This window comes from Triplophysa rosa, linkage group LG12, assembly GCF_024868665.1.
Source record: "Triplophysa rosa linkage group LG12, Trosa_1v2, whole genome shotgun sequence".
Taxonomy (NCBI): Eukaryota; Metazoa; Chordata; class Actinopteri; order Cypriniformes; family Nemacheilidae; genus Triplophysa; species Triplophysa rosa.
Window position 1 is genome coordinate 24217573 of NC_079901.1, and position 22148 is coordinate 24239720.

Here is a 22148-nt window from a genome sequence, read left to right on the forward strand (position 1 = left end):
GTTTGGAAGGAAAAAAACTTTTCCAAAAGAAAAACCGAAAGATCAGACCGTGCCGAACCAATTAAGATAAACAGCTGTTTAGAGACCGATCGGGTATTTACTCTCACAATTGTCAATAGAAAAAGTGAAACTCATCTACACCGTCTCTCTCGTTCTGTTTTGTTATCTCTCTCCTCTCGTATAAGGCATCAATCATCCTCTGTCTCTCGTCCGGTCATGAATCTGAGCTCTATAGAGGACTTTGTGTGTTCACAGTGAATCTCTTCATGACCTACATACAGCACACAGTAAAATCCCCACCACATGACCGCAGGGCATTCATGCACATATGTGTTACGCTCATAGATCAAACATCACAAGCCTGGCACCATAAACCCTGGTCTGTCTCTACAGCTGCAGAAAATGAAAATGAACTGAAGGTAATTCATCATGAACGCTGTGTTCAGGATTATAATAATGATCTTACCTGAAGCAACACAATTGATGCTCACCAGCACGGGAATTGAGCGTCGTCGAGTGTTAAATGACAATCGCTCTGGATCATTTCCCGTTCTCTCGTCTTCAGTGAATGCGGGTTCTCCTGTGATTGTACCAAAAATTTGAATGCCACGTGTGAATAAAAGCTCATCGATCTGCTGGTAATCAATATTGTGAGGTATATGACTTGTCAAACAGCTGCCACATTTCACGCTTCAGAAAAACTTATGCAACTTGTTTTGCATAATGTCACTGAGACGGAAGAAAAGCACATCGACTTTCAACATGCCTGCGTGTGAAACACCAGCATCTCTATGACATTTGAGAAAATTATAGTTTTAAAGGTCACAGCAGAGCAAAACGGTATGAGACACCTGAGACTTCACCACGTACGCTTACAGCATAATACTGTAAAGAAAACAACACAATGATGCGGAAAATGTGACTTTAGATACACAAACGTGTAGTGAGACACACGCTTCAGCTTCTACATCAATACAATCTGCACAAACAACCCAATCTCAAGGCACCTTGAGGCATAGACACCAAATTAGGAATCTCTTGATTTGTGTTCACAGACACACATTTTTTCGTGTCAGTCAGCACGACTTTTAATACACAGACCGCGTGTGGATGTACATCTAAACCCTGATATCAAAAGATGTCGTACATATTTTAGGAGGTGGCTAACCAACACCTTACCTCACCCCAAACCCTTAAATCACAGCCGCAGAGGCTAATTTGGCTAAAAACGCGAGTTTCACGAGGTGGCAAAGCAACGATAAATGGCTGCCCTAACCCCGCCCCTAAACCTAACGGCACGGCAAAGTCAAATCATTGCGAAACATACCAATGAGATCGTAGCAAATAGGAATTTACACGAATGAGACACTTTGTAAAATAGGTATGAATTACCACCAGCTTGCGTTGATATATATTTATATGAAAGATACCGCATATTAAAATACGTAAGGCTGAAAGTCGTGCCGGGTGACACGAAAAAAGGTCGTGCTGACTGACAAAAAAGGGGGAAATTCGTGTCCATGAAGAAGAAATAATAGATTACAGTCCGTGACAATTTCACGAATTTCCCTGAGACTGTGTTGGCACAAACCACAACATGTATAGCACAATTAAATTTACACAATCTTATTTTTGACAACAGCAGTCATTCTCCTGGATCTTGACATGTGTTGCGTATCATTTTTGCCAAACCTCCTTCAATTCGTCAGCTTCGGTTTACACTCCAAACACAGCTATGCATATAAAATATGTAATACTTTTTAAAGATATGCTTGAATAAAGGTCAAAGAAGAAGTCTACTTTCCAAAGTTGGACATCACCTTTGACAACTACTTTACACACACTTATTTAAAACTGACAGAACTCATAAGGAGGATTCTCGTCACATTCACTTGAGTAATCCGCTGTTTTTATAGCAAGCCGACACATATCTCACTATAGCCGCAGAGTATGTGAACAGCAGCAGGATACTGCAGAGAGTGAAGATGGATGAGAATGAGGGTTGAGGGATTTCAAGGGTTCCTGATGACAGGTCTGTTCATGACAGACAGGTCTGGACTGCATTGCAGTTGTCTCGCAACCCAACAAACCCTGAATCCATGGCGCTGAGAAAGGGATAAGACTCCAGAGAAAACGCACAAATCACTCACTTAAACTTTCATTATCACCAGAACAAACACATTTTGTTCTTTATCATGCTGACAAATCAAGCACCTCGATGGAGATCTGACACTTCTCTCGCACAAGTCTTAGATGTGCATAAACAAAGCTGAATCTGCGTGTAAAACGACCTTATTTAGTGTTCTTGTGCTAAAACAAGGTCAAATACACACACAAATGTGTCAGACATGTACTGTATATGTGCATTTCATATACCATAATAAAACACCTTGTATTCTCATTTCTATGTTTTGCATAACTTCTTTCCTTCTGTAACTACAATCTCTACACTGCAAATGTTCATTTAATCATCATTTCTAGATGTACTGTGGTCATTTCAGTCCAGTGTTTGTTGAATTTCAAGAAAATCAAACCTTACGGGTGACATTAAGTCATTCTCAACAGCAATGTGAAAGATTGACAGCATGACAAGACAAATGAAAACTGGGATCAAAATCAAGGTTATCACATAAAAAAAACTTTTTCTAAACACACGTAAAAATATTGCTGTTGTATTCCTTAAAAGTGAATCTGAACTTGTTTTCTTGGCAGTATTTGAGGTCTGAAAAAATACAGAGTATCTTCCTTGTTATTTTCACCTGTTACTCCAGTTTTCATTTTCTGCAAATAAATGCAAATAGAAACAATATTTTTATTAGAAAATGATCATTTTAGCTTAACACGCACCTATAGATAGTCAATTCAGAAAAAACTCAAAATAATTTCGAAATGGTCTTTTAACTTTTTCTGCGGCTGTATGTAAAGCTGCTTTGCAACAATCTTAAATCCTGAAAAGTGCTATAAAAATACAAATATTTTTATTTGAATTAAAACATTAAAAGATGTGTATTGCTGGGGAACAGTGATGCGTTAAAGTCTCTCTTATAAGGATTGTACAGCCAATACTAAAGTGACAGACTGTATGAGAAACAGCTTTAGTTTCTATATCTGTCATGGACATCAACCTGTTCCACCAAACTGTGATTGAACTTTGAACTCAATGTCTCCCACAGATTCACACATCTGAGCAAGCGAAGATCTCTCAGACGGCTTCTGTGTGAACTGAAACAATAAAAGAAGAGAGTTTTTTAAAACACTTCAGCTGGCCTCAACATCTTGAATTACTGACGAATAAACAAAATCTCAATGTCCTGAGGACAGAATGCATCTGTTAATTGACTGTCATTAGTCTTAAGAAGCCTGACTGTTGAATATTGGCATAAGGCCTGATCCACATCACAATTAATCCAGCCAAGAACTGCTCACTTAGACAAGAAAACACTGTCTGACTGACATGTTAAAGGGACAGCTCACCCAAAAATAAACATTCTGTCATCATTTAATCACCCTCAGATTGTTCCAAACCTGTCACCTAAACTGATCTCATCCCTCATTGACTCCCATAGTATTTATGTCCCCTACTATGGCAGTAAAAAGGGGATGAGATCTGTTTGGTTGCTGACATTCTTCCAAATATCTTCCTTTGTGTTCAGCAGAACAAAGAAATGTACACGGGTTTGAAACAACTTGAGGGATCACGGGGGTATTGGTCACCAACAGTAAATAAAAAAGATCTGGAAACCAGAAAGACACGATTAACAGTTACAGCCGCTTCGTCTCGTGGCTTTAATGTTCGCTGCGTAAGAATTTATTCAGCAAAAAAGAAAAAACAAGAGTTTTAATGGTTTTTATTTCGGAATTTGCCGTTTCCACCACTCGTTTCCGATGCGAAACTTCAAAACCCGGCTAGTGATAATGAAACAGGTGATATCTCATTTCTGCTCCCAACATGCGTCAGTGTGCAATATGTGACGGTCTGTGAGCATCACCCGCTCATTAGCCATCATGACATTTAGGACATCTAATAGCATGCAGTCTCATGCACACACACAGCTCGTTCAGTCATTGTGCTCTAGTTCCCTTATTAGGGCCCCTAGAGAGTCAGGATGTGAGAACACAGATTCCGTAACTTCACGTGGGAGCTCTTCTCTGTAAAAACCTCCCTAAGATCTCCTCCGAATAAACTCAAAAGCACTTTGCACAACTTCCCTCGCCGAGCGGAAGATCTTCACCTGAGAGATGAAGTAACTGAAAGTGTCTCTTTAGTATTCGGTGTAGACGGCAGGGTCCATTCAGGGCCGCGGAGGCCTTGTTTGAGGACGAACGACACGTTTTGTTCCAGAATCCCTGTGAAATTCAGCGAGCGAGCGTCTGAGGCTGAGCGTGCAGTGTGATTGCAGCGTTCAGCTCGACGCACACCTGCAGATTTAGACGCGCTGTTTGCTCAGGATGAGAAAGACAGAGAAAGTCAGTCGTCCAGATGTTTGAGTTTGAAAATTGAAGCTCAGCTTTGAGAAGAATTTAAGGAGGCTTGCTAATATTAAAAGACACAACACGTGAGCAAAACGAGAGAGATGATCAACAAAATATTAGAGATTGTAAATTTGTGTTATCTGTCAATACCGATTCTGAAAATTAAAATAATATTTCTTAACTTTCTGAATGTTATAATTCACATAATGACTATTAATACTGAACACCAAACTGGTGATGTTTCTTAATATTTTCCATATATAGAGCACACATTTTCCTGTCCTCTTTGGATTGAAAGGATATATCGGCCCTGATCATCGGCTGTTTTTAAAAATTTGACTTTTTACGTCTGATACTGATTATTTCTGATATAGCGGTGCGTCTCTAAAAAATCTTTGTTTGCTTTATGTCCTGTGAGCGTTTTGTTTTTTTATTCCTTTTATTTATGTTGGAATAAAATCCATATTTTCAATCATTTAAGTTGTTTTCTCCATTTTATACAATACAGCTTATAATTTGATGGTTTAATGGAAACTGAGGGGTCAATATTAATGGAAATATCGCCCTTTTGGTCACTACTGTAGTTTTAAATCCAAAAAGCAGACTGTATAGATGTATATTCAGCTTCAGCTTCTCATCTCCTGAACTTTGGGGACAAATTTTGCCTTCATAAAATATGTGATAAAATAAAGTTTTAACATAGTCCTACATAAAATCTATTAACTAGCTGTAAACTATATTACCTGTCGACCTCATTTCTCACCCGTATAATTCTTACCGGGCTCAAACGAATGCATCCCGCTCTCAAAGTGGCAGCTGAATAATTGTTTAAAAAGCTTCACCAGTGAAACCTCAATTCTTTCAATTACCCCAAATTGCCATTTACGCCATGAGGCACTTTGATTTGATGTCACTTCAGAACAAAAGGAGATTTTTCACATTTAAGCACCAATTTTCCCTCTAATAAGAAGCGGCTTGTCAATGATCCATCATGGCAGACAGATACAAGCGCTTGGTTTCTTCATCAGACCATCACATGAACAAAGAACACAGTGATTTGAGTTGCTATTGATCAGACGGCGCAGAACTGGACTGAAGGCCTAAAGAACAGCTTGAATAACTGAGATATTTAAGAGATATATATTTGTTTAAATCACTAACCATGAGCAATAGTAACAGTGACGCTTACCTTAAACGCAACTCATCCTGCGAGTTCTTGTTTCAGAAATCCATCGGAGTGGTGTTACGTGTGGGCTGAGACACAGATGAGGTGGATCACAGTCCACTGAAAACTGTATTTGTATCAGTCAACGTGGCAGCCGAAACTGCCCCCAAGATGCAACAGCGCTTGCTAAATAACAGCAAACACACATCCGTCTCACTCGAACGCCGCCGCTTAGAGCCACTGTGTTACTCAGGGAAAGAAAAACAGGAGGAATATTTGGAGGAATAATTCTCTAATCCCTTCGAGGAGGCTAAAGGCGTTGAGAAGGATTCAGCGAAGGCTCTGAAGCCAACCTGAGCAACTGTGTTTATGAAAACCAAAGGCACTGATTTATACATGCATCTTTAGAGAACAGCTTGGAAAATCCATACGCCATTCCACACATGATTTTCTTTGTTCTGTGGAACTCGAAAAAGTGATGATTTTTCAAAACCCTTTCCATCACAGGACACCTAGTACCAAAGATGATATGTATTAACAAGATGCGCCACTGCTGTTACAGTGACTGGAGAGGAATGCAATGCTAAATATGGCCACTCCAACAAAGAAAGCTCCGCCTTGAAGTAGAACGATCCAAACGTCAATCAATAAAGACTGACGATTCAAAGGGGCGGGGCTTATGCCAGCCTGTGAGCATGCGCAGTAGCTGAAGCGACCTCGAAAATTGAAGCTTAGTAAACCGAAGTTATGGTAAAGTCCATATCAGGTTTAACTATTGATCGGAAATATGCTATTTAATTGTAATTTTTACCAGCGATTTTAGAAATATTTGCCTTCCACCATTCAAAGAGAGGACTATTGACTTGCTATGACATAAGAGAGGCGTTGCAAACATGGCTGCCGAGTAGGGCTGTCACCATTATGAAATTTGGCTGACGATTAATTGTCTAATAAATCATTGCGATTATGACGATTAATTGTCTGTCTGTTTTAGGGCTTTGACATTTTCTCATACATTTTTTTATTCGGCTTTGAAACGACCATTTTGTTCTGTATATAAGGCAGTTTTGTTTCTTGGAAATACATCTGAAAACACGGGGTCATCATATACTTAAGGTTTAGGCTTTTACGTGTCATTAATAGAATCGGCAAATACTTGTAAATTGAGTAAATTGATCAGGGCTGAATTGAAGCCACCATTAAAATGCTATCAGTCACAGAAAAGCTTCCAGTCTGCATTAAAAATTTTCTTCTATGTTAATGAAATTTTGGTAGGCTGGTTTTCACACTCAGATTATCTTAAGTAATATCTATGGTATATGCTTTAAAGTTTTTTTTTAAAGTGATGGATGGTGTTGTGGTGGTACATTTTACCAGTATTACCATACTTTAGTTACAATATATGCAGATGCACTACCGCTCCCCCCTGTGTCTTCTATAGAGATGTGAAATAATTGCGATGATCTGAAACCATCGCGATGAGGTCAAACAATCACGATGAGACGATTATTTAATAATCGTGACAGCCTTACCGCCGAGTGGCACGACTTCCGTAAACGGACTTTGCCAGTACTCAAGTGATTTTATCAGTGCCTGGAAATCAAACCTATGACCTCTGAGCTGCCAACACAATCCTCCAATTGAGCTACAGGTGTGTGCATGATATTACAAAAAATAGGCAATCACTTGATTTCCATCTACTAACCAATCAATGCATTCCACCTGTCTTGCATGCAACAGTGAATACCTGCAGGCAGAAAATCTGGACCCCGGCTGCAACAGGCAGCTACACACACACACACACACACACACAAAGTGTTATTTCCTCTCACAGCATTCACTGCATCTCATCAATCAGCCCCTAAAACAGAAAGCAAGTAGCTCATTCTGTGAATCCAGCCGTGACAGACACCACATCGCTACAAACAATACCATCTGAAATGATTTTATTTTAAAATATTTCTATGAATCACAACAGTCTCTGGTCGCCACTGCACATAAATCCCCCAGACTCCAGTTATCATGTTGGATCTATAGAACCTGTTCTGAACCACCGTTCTGGGTGTCTAATTGGACTGTGTATTGACCAGAGAATAGAATTCAATTTACACAAGAACTTTTTCTAACAACCCATGCTTTAAAATAGCCATGGGTGGAAACAATCAACAAAACGTCATGACATGTGAGTGTCGTGCAATACGCGAATCATATCTACAATAAATGACCGGATTCATGCAACAATGCAGACAACAGTGATGTCAACTTGTTTCAGTCTCTTTTTAAGAGACATTTTATAGATTTCAGGAAGATGAATGTGAACATTTAAAAGTCTCACGTGTGATCATGGTTCACTTACTTACAGTAATGCAAAACCCTTACAGAAAAGCACGTGAATTTCACATTTTTGAAATCACATGTGCATGTGGTCACACGTGAGCATATGTTTTTATACACATGTGAAACTCATGTGCTTTTTCTGTGAAATGATGCCACCAAATACAGTAATTCCAAATATACTGGACTGGATATACTTGGTGACACCACATATAGAACACAAACACACACACACATGTCTGGTTTACTATCTCTGTGGGGACAGTCCATAGGCGTAATGTTTTTTAAACTGCACAAACTGTATATTCTATCCCCTATCCCTAACCCAACCCCTAAACCTAAAGATCATAGAACACTTTTTGCATTTTTAGATTTATATTGTTTTGTACAATTTATAAGCTTTTGTGCCCACGAGGACCTCAATTTTGGTCCCCAAGTCCCCGGTGACACGAGTCCCCATGAGTTGGTGTGCATTCAGGTTTAGGTCCCCACCGGGATATACAAACATGTCCACACACACATCATGTGATCAGTGGTCGAAATGTTAAAAAAAAAATGTGTTGGGGGAGTGTGTGTCCCATAGCTAACCTTAAAGGGGTCATATGACACGGCTAAAACTAATATTATGGTTTGTTTCAGATGTAATGTAATGTGTACACATGATTTAAGGTTCAAAAACACCGTGCATGTTTGTATCTCCTCTTTGCTCCGCCTCTCTGAAACGCGTAGAATTTTGACCAAGCTCATGGCTCTGAAAAGCGAGGTGTGCTATGATTGGCCAGTTCACCAGTGTGTAGTGATTGGTGGAATACTGCAAGCCTGTGAGGGAAATGTAACGCCTCTGACCATATTTGGAACATCAGGTTCCTCCTCAATTGTACTGACAGGTATGCCCATCTTACTTGAGTATACATTTGGGGCGGTCTTAGTCAAATCAGACCACCAACTGACGTAGATTTGTGGGGGTGTGGCTAAACGAGGTGTTTCAGGCAGGTCTGGGTGAGCATTCGCTTTTAGATAGAATGACTCTTTTGATCCCACACTTTCATTTTTGCAATTTAACATGTCTAATACATGCATGAGCAACTTATAACACACCAAAGACACAGAAAAACACGTATTCGCGCCATATGACCCCTTTAAATAACAATTACAAATTATATTTAATTTAATACATATTAAGAATGATTAGAACTATGAGATTTACTCAACAAAATGTTAGCTATCCAAATGTAATAGATGCAATCTTTTAATCTTTTGGAACAAAGTCTCTTGATGAACAATGCAAAAATAGAAATATTGCAAAATATTATTACAAATTAAAAGAAGTGTTTTCTATTTGAATGTATTTTAATAATGTAATTCCCTTGTGTCACGATTCTCGGGTGAGGTGAGAGACAGAGGACCCAAGTGCAGACGGGAGATAAGGAGTTAACCAAGACTTTAATAATATAAACATACAAAACAAACAAAGGTTTTTGACCAGTAACGTTAAATGTGGGACATATATGTTTTGTCCATCCTCATAACAATCACATCTGAGTCAGTCAAGGCATCAAATCATTATAAAATGCTTTATGTGTGCATCCGTGATATTAAAAGACCAAGTAACGTCACACATCTTATGAAGCATGCTAGTACATGCTTAACGCTGAACATTTCCCAAATAGAACTCACGATTACGGCAGACAGACGCTCTAAATGTGCGCCTACTAGTGAACACAGAATGTTTTAGGATGTCAGTGCTTTCAGCTAAATCTAATCTGCTGCATGAGAGAGAGAGTGAGAGCTAAGCTTTGGCACTAATCTCTTCGAATGAACCGGGAGCAAATTCATGCTAAAGCAAACACACACAAACATGCACGTAATACATTAGTTATTTATACTGCTATTATAAACGGAGGTTTGCATATTCACATTCATGCACAAACACAAACGGCTTTAGAACTACACAGCTGTATTTAACCTCTGGCTGTTTTCAAGTTTCAAACTGTCGAGTCTCAACCCACAGACTCACGATTTATAAATCATCTGATGCATAAAGTACTGAACTCAAAGGCTGGTCAGACAATCTAAGACGATCAAACAATGCAATTTTTGCCCAGAATGAGCTGCCAAATGTCATGAGACTAATGGGGCTGTAATGACTATAAAATACATTTATACAATTATGATGCACTTCTTGTATTTTTGTATGTAACATGTCATCAATGAGCTAAGTGTAGTCTACAAAGACTTGTTTAGAAATAAGAGTTGAAGATATAAAAAGACGAACAACAACAAAATAAAGCTTTTCTCTTACTTTATAGAAAGAGAGTCAAGGTGTGGATAGTTAGCGGTTCATTAGGCGAGTCAATTTTCCTCTGGTATTGCAGGTTTGGAACAACACGAGTGGGAGAAAATTATGTCAGAATTTTCAGAACCCTGAGTGAAGTTGTGCTTGTTCATTCATAAATAAACTGAAGAGCTGCTGCCGGCCGGCTCACATCACATCAGATCGCCCACAGCGCAACAACTGCGGTGTGAACTCTGCAACACCGCTGGGGATTCGACAACAACACTAATAATCACACTCCTGCGGACAAACGGAAATGAACTCGACCCTTTATCCATTCCAACTGTGTGCTTTCTAATCTTACAGCAGATTAAAAAAACACCCTCGTCTAAAACAAAACACTGGAGACGCAGGGGACCGAAAGACTTTGTTCCGGATGTTAGCATGAACACAATGTCAAGGGAACCAGCTAAATTGTTTCTAGAAGAGAACAAACCGGAATCTCTTTTGACCTGTTCACAAGAAAAAATAAAGTACTACTTCATGAGTTGACACTGTTGTTTCCTGAATGAGGTAGAGATAATGATGTTTACTTGTTTACATCAAATGCTAATGCGCACACATGGAGGAAATAAAGTAATTAAGATCCATTAAACAACCTGCTGTGTACAAAAGTCACGCATCTGAAAGTTTTAACTTGTGTAAATTAAAGCATTCGTTCACCCAAAAATGAACATGTCATCATTTACTCATGGCATCACTTGTGTTGTATATCACACAAAGAAGTGCTACATCATGAGGCTTATATACCGGTCTTTGTCATTAACCGTGATAAAACCATGATTATGGATATCATGGTCCGTCCACACATATCGTAATATCGTAAACTATTCCGCATCCATTTAAAATATTGCCTTAAAGTCCCCGTGAACTGGAATCATTTTTACCTCCGTATTCTGATGCATTTCCTAGTGCAACGGAATAGAAAACAGTGGGCGTGGCTTATGTTTTCCATTGCGATTCGATGTATAAAAACAGGCGTTGCGTTTTTAAATGAAACTAGCAGCAGACTGATTGTTAAAGGGGAGGAGTTAACGGCTCTGCCCTGCCCAAGCCGTCCAACTGACGTCATCTGAGAGGGATAGCCACTAGAGGGCGGCAGTGCATTTTCAGATTTTGATTAAATGAGGGCACATGAATTTAAAAAAGGGAATGACCCACACTGATCAACTATTTATACAAAACACTGCAATATTCCATGAAAAAATAGGAATTGTTATTTTTTATTTCACCAGGACTTTAAGAGTCACAATGGCTTCAAACTCTTTTTCTACCTTTATACATCTGTGCTTTAAATGTGTTTCATTGCTCAAACAAAAGAAGAACACAAAATTAAAGATCAATTTAACTGACAGTATCATTCTTTTTTTTAGTCGTGATAGATATCGCAATACTAATGCAATTGAGAATTGTTTTGACACACGAAAAACGTTTTGCTAAATGTCAGTTTAGTCCTAATTACAAGCATACCCATTATGAATCTGGGTCTCTGGAATGTTTTTATGTACTTCCACAGTAGCTCATTTGTTTTTTAACCCAAAAAAAGTTTGTTACAGAATGCAGTTTTAAACATCAGGATTTTTTTCTTTTTACGGACTTTTTAAAACCAAATCTACTGTAAGTCTTCAGGAAAGGACCGTCGAGCTGCACATGGTCTCTCTCTGTCTCTCTGACACTCCTGAATGATTTATTAAGTGTTATGTGGAGTCATTGTACTGAATCCGCCTGATATCTATTACATTATCTTCTCTTGTGTTCTGCAGAAGAACATCACACAGGTTTTCATCAGCATGTGGGTGAATAAATGATGACAGCAGTTTCATTTTTGGGTGAACTGTTCCTTCAAGTCTCGACAAGAAATCGTGTTTGTGCCTTCGTGAGAGTGCCATTAAACTTAATAACGACTAAGCTGTCTGACAGTGATAAATATGACCTATCATTATTTGCTTACAACCTCTCAGGAGCCTTTTATGAGTGCAGATATATAATAAACAGCAGGGTCATAATTACCATAGCACACAGGACATTAATGATAGAGACACTGGAGCTCACGCTGTACAATACAACAAAATTACCACGGTAAATCCCACACACAGACATGTGCAGGCCTTTGCCAATACAATATTGATATATCTGAATATTATCTCTCATCCTATTGCTTCAACACTTTAGTTTAAACACGGCAACAAATTCAAAACAGCAACTTTTGCTTTACCCAGGTGTGAGTTTGGGACGGGACGGAACGGAACGGGACTGTTTGTCCGACCAATGGAAGACAGAAGAAACCTCTGGAAGTCCACGTCTCATTTCCTCATGAAGCTGAAAAAGGGAAAGATGTTTTAAAATCTCTCTCACTTCATTATAGTGATGTCATTGTCATCATTTCTCATCTTATCCGGAGCAGCGTCAACGTCACGCTTTTAGGACCTCACGGGCCCTCATCCAGCAAACAATCAGATGAAGAAATGTTGCTAATTAAATGTGATTAACGACAGAAGAGGCTTTTGGTGTTTTGATGAAATCCAGTGAAGCATGCAAGCACATCAGAAACTCTCTCTACAGAAGAACAATTATCTGAAATAATCATCACTAACTAAAAGAAATGACTGTTTAAGTTTTGCACAAAAACACAAGGATTAGTAAACAATGAATCTTATTGAAAAAACATTTAGCAGTAAATTAGTTTGTGTTGTTATTAGAGCAGCTCTCGCAAATAAATATGCAAAACAAACAACAAGGGAAAATGACAACAGTAAATCAGTGGATATTGGAAGACATTGTTTTCAGCTCTTCAGAGAGATTCAATTCCCATCATGCACTTTTAAATCAAATGAACTGAACGGAACATGTTTTTTACACATATCATAGATATTTCTTATAGTGGATGTAGCAAATATTAACCACTTATGCTGTCTAATAATCGGGATAAAGTAAACATCTGTAAAAACATGTATGGCTTCATTGATTTAAGAAAGAAAAGTAAAGATGGGTCCACTACAGCCGCCAACAAAAACAAACACCATACAAAGGTTGAAGTCAACATGAAACAGAAGTTGCGATTGTCTTCTTTTCCGTATCGTGACGTATATCCGAGAAAAAAATGTAGAGGTGGACTTGATTTCATCCATCGAAGCTTAAATGGAGGCAGATTTCAATGCCAGTTTGGAGTCAGTCAGTCAGTCATTGGAGCGCCGCCCAATCTGCCGTCGTTTTGAGGTTAACGTTTTTGATTTAAGATTATGAGGGTTCGTGAATTAAAAAAATAATGAAGTGTGCAGATAGTTAATTGATATAAAACACTATTATATTCCATAAAAATATGATTTTTGTTTTTGTTTTCACACCTTAAAACTTGCTGTAGTTTTGCAGCAGGTTTGCCAGTAACTTACTGTAGATTTAATTTACAATTTTGTTTTAATCGTAAGCTTACCTAGTTCTTATATTTTCTTTAACAAAACAAGATGAAATATCTCAGATCATTTCTCTTGTTATGTTATTGTATCATAGTTTAAGAAGAATGTCGTTTTTGCAGTGTTGCTGTGCTAATGCCAGTAATGAGACCATGGTCTCTTCTTGCTCATTTTGAATCTCAAAAGTCAAAGTGTTTTAATTTTGGTCAAAGTAAAGTTTAACTCAAATTGAAAACAAACAGGTAAACCTTCACTTTACCATTAAAATACATTGAATATACCGCAAACTGTTTTGAAAGGAAGCTCATTATAGTGACTAAAGGCTAATCATAACCTTCTCAATATCAGGAATAAAAAGAAACATTGCTTTATTACAACATACATTTGCCTATTGGGGCTAGTTTCATAATATCCCAAATGGTATTCTGTCAAATTTAACACATTTATTAAAGCGATAGTTCACCCAAAAATGAAAATTCTGTCATCATTTACTCATGGTCATGTAATTCCATACCTGTATGAATTCCTTTGTTCTGATGAACACAGAGAAAGATATTTATAAGAATGTTAGCAATTTTCAGTTCTGGAACATCATTGACTGTCATGGCAGGAAACATTAAATGGTAGTCAAAGGTGCCCCAGAACTGTTTGTTTTCTTAAATTCTTCAAAACATCTAATTTTGAGTTCAACAGAAAAAAAAAATACAATGTTTTTTTCCTACTATGGTAGTACATGATGTCCCAGAACTGAAAATGGCTAACATTCTTCCAAGTGTCTTTCTTTGTGTTTAACAGAACAAAGAAATGTATACATTGAAACAACCCGAGGGTGAGTAAATGATGACAGAATTTTCATTTTTGGGCGAACTAGCCCTTTAAGACATTTTTGCCCTTTAACTTCACGTGCGTTACTGCTACCCTAAAGTCACTTGTGCATTCACATACAAAAGGACACTCTGTGCTGTTTCAGGGAGAAAAGAGCTTTCATGCTGACTGTGAGAATATTATGACCTTCCTGTTTGATCTTCTCAACAAATACTGTCTTTGCTTCCTGTGATCAATGACACCGCCTCACCTTCACACACACAGAACGGAGAGAGAAGGCTTCATTATTTCTCCCTTTTATTCTCTTTTTAGCAGAACATTCAAACACAGAAAATGTCATGTTCGGTTTGTCTGGTTTAATCTCTTCTCGTCTAAAACCTGACCATTTCTGCACAAACACGGCAATGATTTTCATCAGTTTTCTTTTTTATTTGGCCACTGGTTGTATTTTCACTTTGTGATGTTTTATTAATCCCGATGAGGGTCTGTGTGGTGTGGTTTAAATGTCTCTTACCTTTCACACGAGTACTACGCACACATCATCTCCAACTGTTTACGCAGGCACTGAAGAATTCCAACAGGTGTTCAATGGCTCAGACATTTCCTGCAAATAAACGTCATATATCAATATTTAGGAAACTCAGTGTGAAAGTGAAATCAATCGTTCCGTAAGCGAACAGTGTTCAGGACTGAATCTGTGACAGTTAAATTAAAGGAACAAATGTTTACAGGAAGACACCCGTAAACAAGCAGAAACGAGATCTACACATGAGCACTATCGGTGGCAGATGGCATCATTGGCGGAGGATGGCACACAGATGGTCCAGGTATCATGATGGGCGCCAGGGGCCCGCTGGGGAACAGGTCCATAAGATGAATCAGGGTGACTGGGGCCAGACAAACGCATAAAAGAGCGTCAATACAAATGCCTGCTCTCTCTCTCTCTCTCTCTCTCTCTCTCTCTCTCTTTCATTCTCTGCATTTCCACCTGCCATGAGTCTTTCATTCTCTTGGGATGTGGGAGCTTTTTTTTGGAAGGACGAGGCAACACCTCTCCAACACTTTTATCTTTAGCAGGCACAAAGTCTTTTTTGTAAACTTTCACTGCTTTTACAAGCCGAAGACAAATGAACTTTACTGCTCCGCAGGGCCTGAAGAAACACTCATGATGAATCAACCAGAGATGGTGGCCGACAACTTCACAGCACAATTCTTTATGTGGGACACGGAGAAACTTTAAGCACCATCTAAAGCCTTATGGCGTGCATCTGAAATATAATATAAGACAAGACAATATCAGAAGACATACAGTATATTACGAAGAAACCTGCGAGCCTGAACAATTTTTTGAGCAGATTCTTTTTCATTCAATCGTTCAAGCTGTTCACAAACTGACATGATTCTTCAGCTGAGAAGTCGAATTAAAATGAGGGTTGCAGCATATTTATGCAAAATGCTAATTGTTCAATAATGTGATAAAGGGTACGTGATGCAAATATGCTTATGAAATATATTTAACACGTCCACGTCATTCATTCACATGCTAGTTTCTCTGCTGTCTAGACCAAAAACGTTGTCAATAACCTTTTTTGATATTCAAACCATTCAGTCAGCCATTGCAATATGCAAATTTGTGACATTTTAATCATTTTAATATATAGTGCAGCCTCAATGAAAATATTCTTTAAAAACACTGTGAAAAAAATGCAATTTTCCATGTAAAATGAAAAAAAAAAAAAAAAATTTTACTTGAAATAAACCGTATAATTACAGAAAAATACAAAAAAATTACAAGAAAATGGGGAAATGTAATTTTACAGGGGAAAAAAATACATTATTTTACAGTTTATTTCTGGCGCCCCAGCTGCCAGAAAATGTTTTTTTGACAAGATTTCTTTTTTTACAGTTTATTTTTGAAATATGGTCAGAAACTGTAAAACTTAAAAAAAGAATTACAAGAAAAACGGGGAAAACTATTTACTATATATCCTTATATCCTTTATTTTACGGTATATTTCTGTTTCTCCAGCACACAAAAAATATATATTTTTTTTTACAGTGAATCTGTATCTATTTACCTCAGCTGGTAGTCAAACCACATGCAAACGCTGACATTACTTGAGTAATGTTGCCTAACACGGGTGTTTATCTACTGTGGCTACAGAAAACCAAACACAACAGAAGGTCATTCATCACCTCTTCTGTCAAATGTACTTACCTGCAGGTTTGATGTTGAGCATTTTACCATGAAAGGATTTTAAAAAACGAAATTGTGCTTTCAGAATGGATAGAGATTTCCACATTAAACCTAGAGAATGTACAGGACGTATGACACAGGACAGACATTAATATCCTGCTGTTCGTCTGTGAGGGTTTTACAGACCTATAGATGCAGAGAATATTGCTGTGCGATGCAGAAATCTGATTTACTTCTGTACTTTATCCCCTGAACATGTCATGACCCTTTAGAATGTTAGTGATTAAATATCTATAGCTTCTGCAATTTCACTGCGCACTGGACAAATTACAGTTGTAGTATTACCATGTCCGGAACACTGTATAATCCAACCATCAACCAACAATTGGATTCACTGCAACACGATGAAGAAGCTTTCAGAGAAGAGAGCTCAGTGTGTAGAAAATGCCTGTGAAAACCATTGCCTGGTTTCACTTTACACAAGCAATGAAGCAAAAAACGGTGAGAGCGCAATAGAGAGAGAGAGAGAGAGAGAGAGAGAGAGAGAGAGAGAGAGAGAGAGAGAGAGAGAGAGAGAGAGAGAGAGCGAAAGCGACTTTAATCAAGGTTCCATCTGATGACCTGTGAGTGACTCTGCGTCCTTTACCGGTGGATATTAAACACACTAAAATGCACCAAACACACCTGCTGGAGGAAAGGAGGTCACACCGGGGTCACTGCCCATGAACTTTGACCTCAAATCATCTTCTACCTGCCCCAAAAATAGATCCTATACACTTCAGCCCTAATGCAAGATACCAAACTGTAGTCATTTCATTAAACAAAAACACATTTTTCACCAGTAGAGAACAAAAAAAGAGTACGATCAAACTAGATTTTTTACATGTTAGTGTTGCTTTCCCTGCTGCTTGACCCCACCCACATAAAAAATACTATATATACTTTAGCATTTACAAGAGTATACAGTAAGAACAAATTATAACTACTAAAGTGTTTTCGAACCTTACTATAGTAAATACTAGAGTATACCACATTATTTAATATATTAATCAGTTTATCATTACTGTAATATACATTAATATACAAGTGTAAACTACTACTGCAAACTATAGTATACTACAATTAACTACAGTTGACTAACGGTAAATCCTCAAGTTGACTTAAGTATTATTTTCAAGTAGGCTAGTGGGTTTGCCCATGTTGTTATGCAGTTGTAAAGATGTTATAGGTGGTTGCTATAGGGCATTGCTTAATAGTTGTTAGGGCGTTTTAAAGGTTGCTTACATTTGATACTTTGCATCTGGGTTTGTTTCAAATCCTGAACACACTAGGAGGAAACAGTAAGAGAGATGTTTGTTTTTTTGCACACATCTACAGAATGATATCATTCTCAGTCAGTTTCTAGATATTTTTCCTGCAGGCGAATCTGGTTACACACACACCGCAGGAGAGGTGTGTAAGACACAAACCCCTCCATCTATGTTTATACTGACCTCCACCGCTCAACATCTTTAATGATCAAACTCACATCACCCCATTTCCCAGATTGCCCAGTGCACAGATGGAGAAGTTATTTTAAAATCAGCATGCGTGTTAAGCCTATAATGAAACACAGACCAAAGCTGAAGTACGGGATGTTTTTTGTTAAAAGAAAGGCTGTTTGTTTATTCTCTGTTTATCCCGACATAAGATCATGAAAGTCGAGCAGGCTCAAGTCTTTGTGTTGGGTATAATCCTTTTGCACGCTCAAGGTTGCTTTGCATCACAAAAGAACTATATTTAATATGTAAATCGATGTGAGGATAGAGCCAGAGATCTGCATAATTTGAAGGTGAAGGGTGTAATTCCTGCACCACTGAAAGCTGCACAATGTGAGGTAACGTTCATGTTTATGCTGTGTTTATTACTAACATTTCAGACTTTGGAAAAACCCCAAACCCAAAACAAGATGACGGCTTCCTTCACCAAATGCTCCTTCCTATCAGCCATTGGTCAGCAATATCATTAGCCCCGCCCAATCTCACATCAACGAATAGTCTGCATAAACTTCTGGCACTGAAAAGCGATGTTTTTGAAAGTGTTCACTACCGAGTCGGCCTGGGAAACTGAGATGCTGAAAAGACTTCAGGGTTCTTCCCTAAAATGCAGATGTCAAAATAGTGATCTTGCAGGGTTGTCCATGAATGAGACGGGTGAAATGAGCGGGAAGGAAACCTTCAGCCGATCTCCATCTTTCATTCGGTGTTTTCTTCCCAAAGCTGTTTGAGTGTGTGTCCGCTAACTTTCACCTGCCGAGATTCTCCAATGAAGCTTGAGGAGAGAGAGCTGACAAACACATCCCACTGCATCTTCATTAAAGAGAGACGCCTGCGGATCAAACCCTTCCTGACACTCTATGACATCAAAACTCTGATGACATCACTGTTGTGCACACACACACACAGTGGCACATTCTAGCCATGAACTATAAAACCATAGACGTTTCAGTGGTTTTATGTAGAAAGACTGAACAGATGACGATATCTGGAGAATCTGAAGATAATTAATAAATGGTGTGTTGTTTAAAATATTGAGAATGTGCGTTGGCTTGTGTGTCTGCAGGAAAATGTTCGTGTGGAGAGATGTTATGTGCCCTGGATCAGCACAGAGCCGTGGGGCAGTTACATAAACATCTGACACAAATGAACATGTCAGGCTTTACATTTCAAATGTATGCACTCACACAAACATACACACAAAGCACTTGAAAATAATTGTGCCTGTCATTTCTCCACCGTTACATAACAATTTATGCGGATAATAAAACGAAACGTATAGCTTCCCGGAGGAAAATGTCATTGCTCAGATGTTGCTCTTTCACAGCTCAGGAGATTTGATGGAGAATCAAATGAGAGTGTGATTGTTGAAACACATGAAGAGTATGGAGGTTTTAAATGAATGTAGATGGTAGAGGTGAAATCATCTGGATTGGGTAAATGTGATGAGAAATGTTTGAGTTCTTATTGAGATCTTCAATCATATTGACTTTTGATTGCACACTTGACAAATCTGAGCTCAGTTTGACCCATTGTTGACATCTCTTCTCAAACTCTAACGGTTTGTGACATTTCTGAAATATCGGAGATGCAGATAACAATAAAAGTTGCCATTGCCTTTCCATTTATTCTCACTTGGGAGAAACAACTTTAAGAGATCTCATCTGTGATTTTTCTTTCTTTGTGATCATCTGTTACGGAATCTGAATGTTACAGCGATTTTGCAATAAGTGAGAGGGTTTGTGCCTAAAATTCTACAGTCATTTTGCTTTTATAAAACAGCACCAATATTCCATAATAATAATAAAAAACTGAATTTGCGGTCGAGTGTGTTTATCATCATTTTACAACGTTCTTTAATTTGGCATATCTGTGGTGTTGTACACCAAGATAAAGAGAATGTTTTTGTGATCTGACTGTTATCAGACTAAAACAGTGTTATTGGTTCATGTTGACGTTAAGGTGTCTGATTGGACTAGCAGTTGTAGGTACCGCCCGTTAACCCGAAAAGAGAAACATGTATAGCGCCAGGTGTGTGCTCAGGTGGCTCGGAAGAAGGCCACACGTGCGTTAGGGGCTGTTTACAATAAAATAACTTTATGCTGCCTATATTGTGTGTGCGCCGTGTAATCAAAAGTCAATATGATTGAAGATCTCAATACGAACTTAAACATTTCTCATCAAATTGACCCAAATCCACATGATTTTACCTCTACAATCTACTTTCATTTCACACCTCCGAACTCTTCAACAATTACGTTCTTATTTCATTCTGAATTTATTTCTCCAAGCAATTTAAAAGAAACATCTGAAACTAAGTTGACACCTACATGAAACACAACACACAACTCTGGCACGCACACATAAACCACAAAAAAATGGTTCGGTTCACAGTTCACACCAGTGTTCACCTTTTCATTTCATCCGCTCGTGGATTGTTGTTTGGCCATCAGAGGTAAACATTCACACCACTAGCCTTCTCTCTCCGGCTGTCATCACACATCACGTCTAATAATCATATCAGTCTGGTTTATAATCAATAAACCAGACTTCAGGTTGAATGTATGATGGGTTGTTGTATCCATGTGGACGTGTCTGTCCAGCTCGGATCTAGATTGGGGTCTCACTTCTTTCTTTACCACTAAAGAACATTTGCATGTATCTCATGAGTCTGAGCAGCTGATGTGTACATTCATACAGACGTTGGTGTCTATTGTGAGCTGTCTATTGGACGGGTTTACTTATAGAAAGCTGTACCTGTTCAGACCTATGCTGAAGAATCCCTCTGGAAACAAACAGAGAGTATTTCTTGTTTGTCTTGTGCAGATGTGAGTTTAGATGCGAGAAGATTTTTATTTCCATCATTCTTCCCTGTTTTTGTCTTTTTCCTTTCTGTCCTTCTTTCATTCTCTGTTGTGTCCAGACATCAAACCATCACTTGAAAGTCTGGTCCACACTGCAGCTCATGTCGGTCGGAAAGATTTCACCTGGAAAGGAAAGTATAGTTTGACTTAAACATGCGTAAAACAATCAATGACATCATTTTTTTGTACATGTCATTTAAGGTTGTGTGAATCTGATCTTTGGTTGGACTTTTGCTACAATGTACCAATTAAGAAAAACAGACATCTAATTTTACATCAGCTGAAGAACATTTCACGCTTCTTAACATTCTCTTATAAAAGCTTCTTTGCAGATAAAACCAAGGCCTTTCATTAGACCCAAATAAGAGTCAGACAGGTTCTAGTCGGCACTGAAAGACACAGACACGAGTTTAATAAATGGCGTCTGTGTTCTGAATGAACTGGTCGATGTATTGATGCTGATTAAAGACTTTAGACTGATGAATCATCGTCTTTTCTTCAGCTGAGCATTTTGAGCAAAAACCATTCAATCAAAGTTTCCAACAGAACGTTTCTCAATAGATCAGAAAACAATTCAAGTCATTTGTTTCAGTGTCTTCATTTCCACAAGTAATTAAAGACGTCTGGTTAAGTCTGTAATTAACAAAAGTAATGTGACACAAGTTAGTGTATTCTGCAAACACTGGGTTCAAGAAGTAAGAAATATACCCATTTTGTGGGGCTTTACAACACACGACACGAATAAATCTGTAAATGAGACAAAAAATGTTTTCCCTATTTTGGTTAAAGCTCAACATGAAAACACATCCGACATCATTTACTTTAACATACAGACCTGTTCAGACATGAAGGATTCAACGACCTCTGTTACTTCAGAACACAGCATCTGTCTTCACAATCAAACATCAAATGTTATTACGCCTCTGAAACAACTTTCCTTTCTGCTGATGTTATCAACGCCTCTTATTTCTCTTGTTTATTATCCTGCGTTATTCTGAAACACACCATCA

The 22148-nt window shown here is 38.3% G+C and overlaps 1 protein-coding gene across 1 annotated transcript in view; it reads right to left on the bottom strand.

Annotated features, from left to right (window-relative positions):
- Positions 1-15374, bottom strand: part of LOC130562385 (protein unc-13 homolog C) — a 118931-nt gene extending 103557 nt beyond the window's left edge. The window contains exons 1-2 of the mRNA XM_057347300.1: positions 15057-15374; positions 12523-12626 (exon numbers count right to left, since the gene is read on the bottom strand). The gene's annotated coding sequence lies outside the window, so the exon portion shown is untranslated. The remainder of the gene's footprint in view (positions 1-12522; positions 12627-15056) is intronic.
- Positions 15375-22148: the final 6774 nt, after the last annotated feature.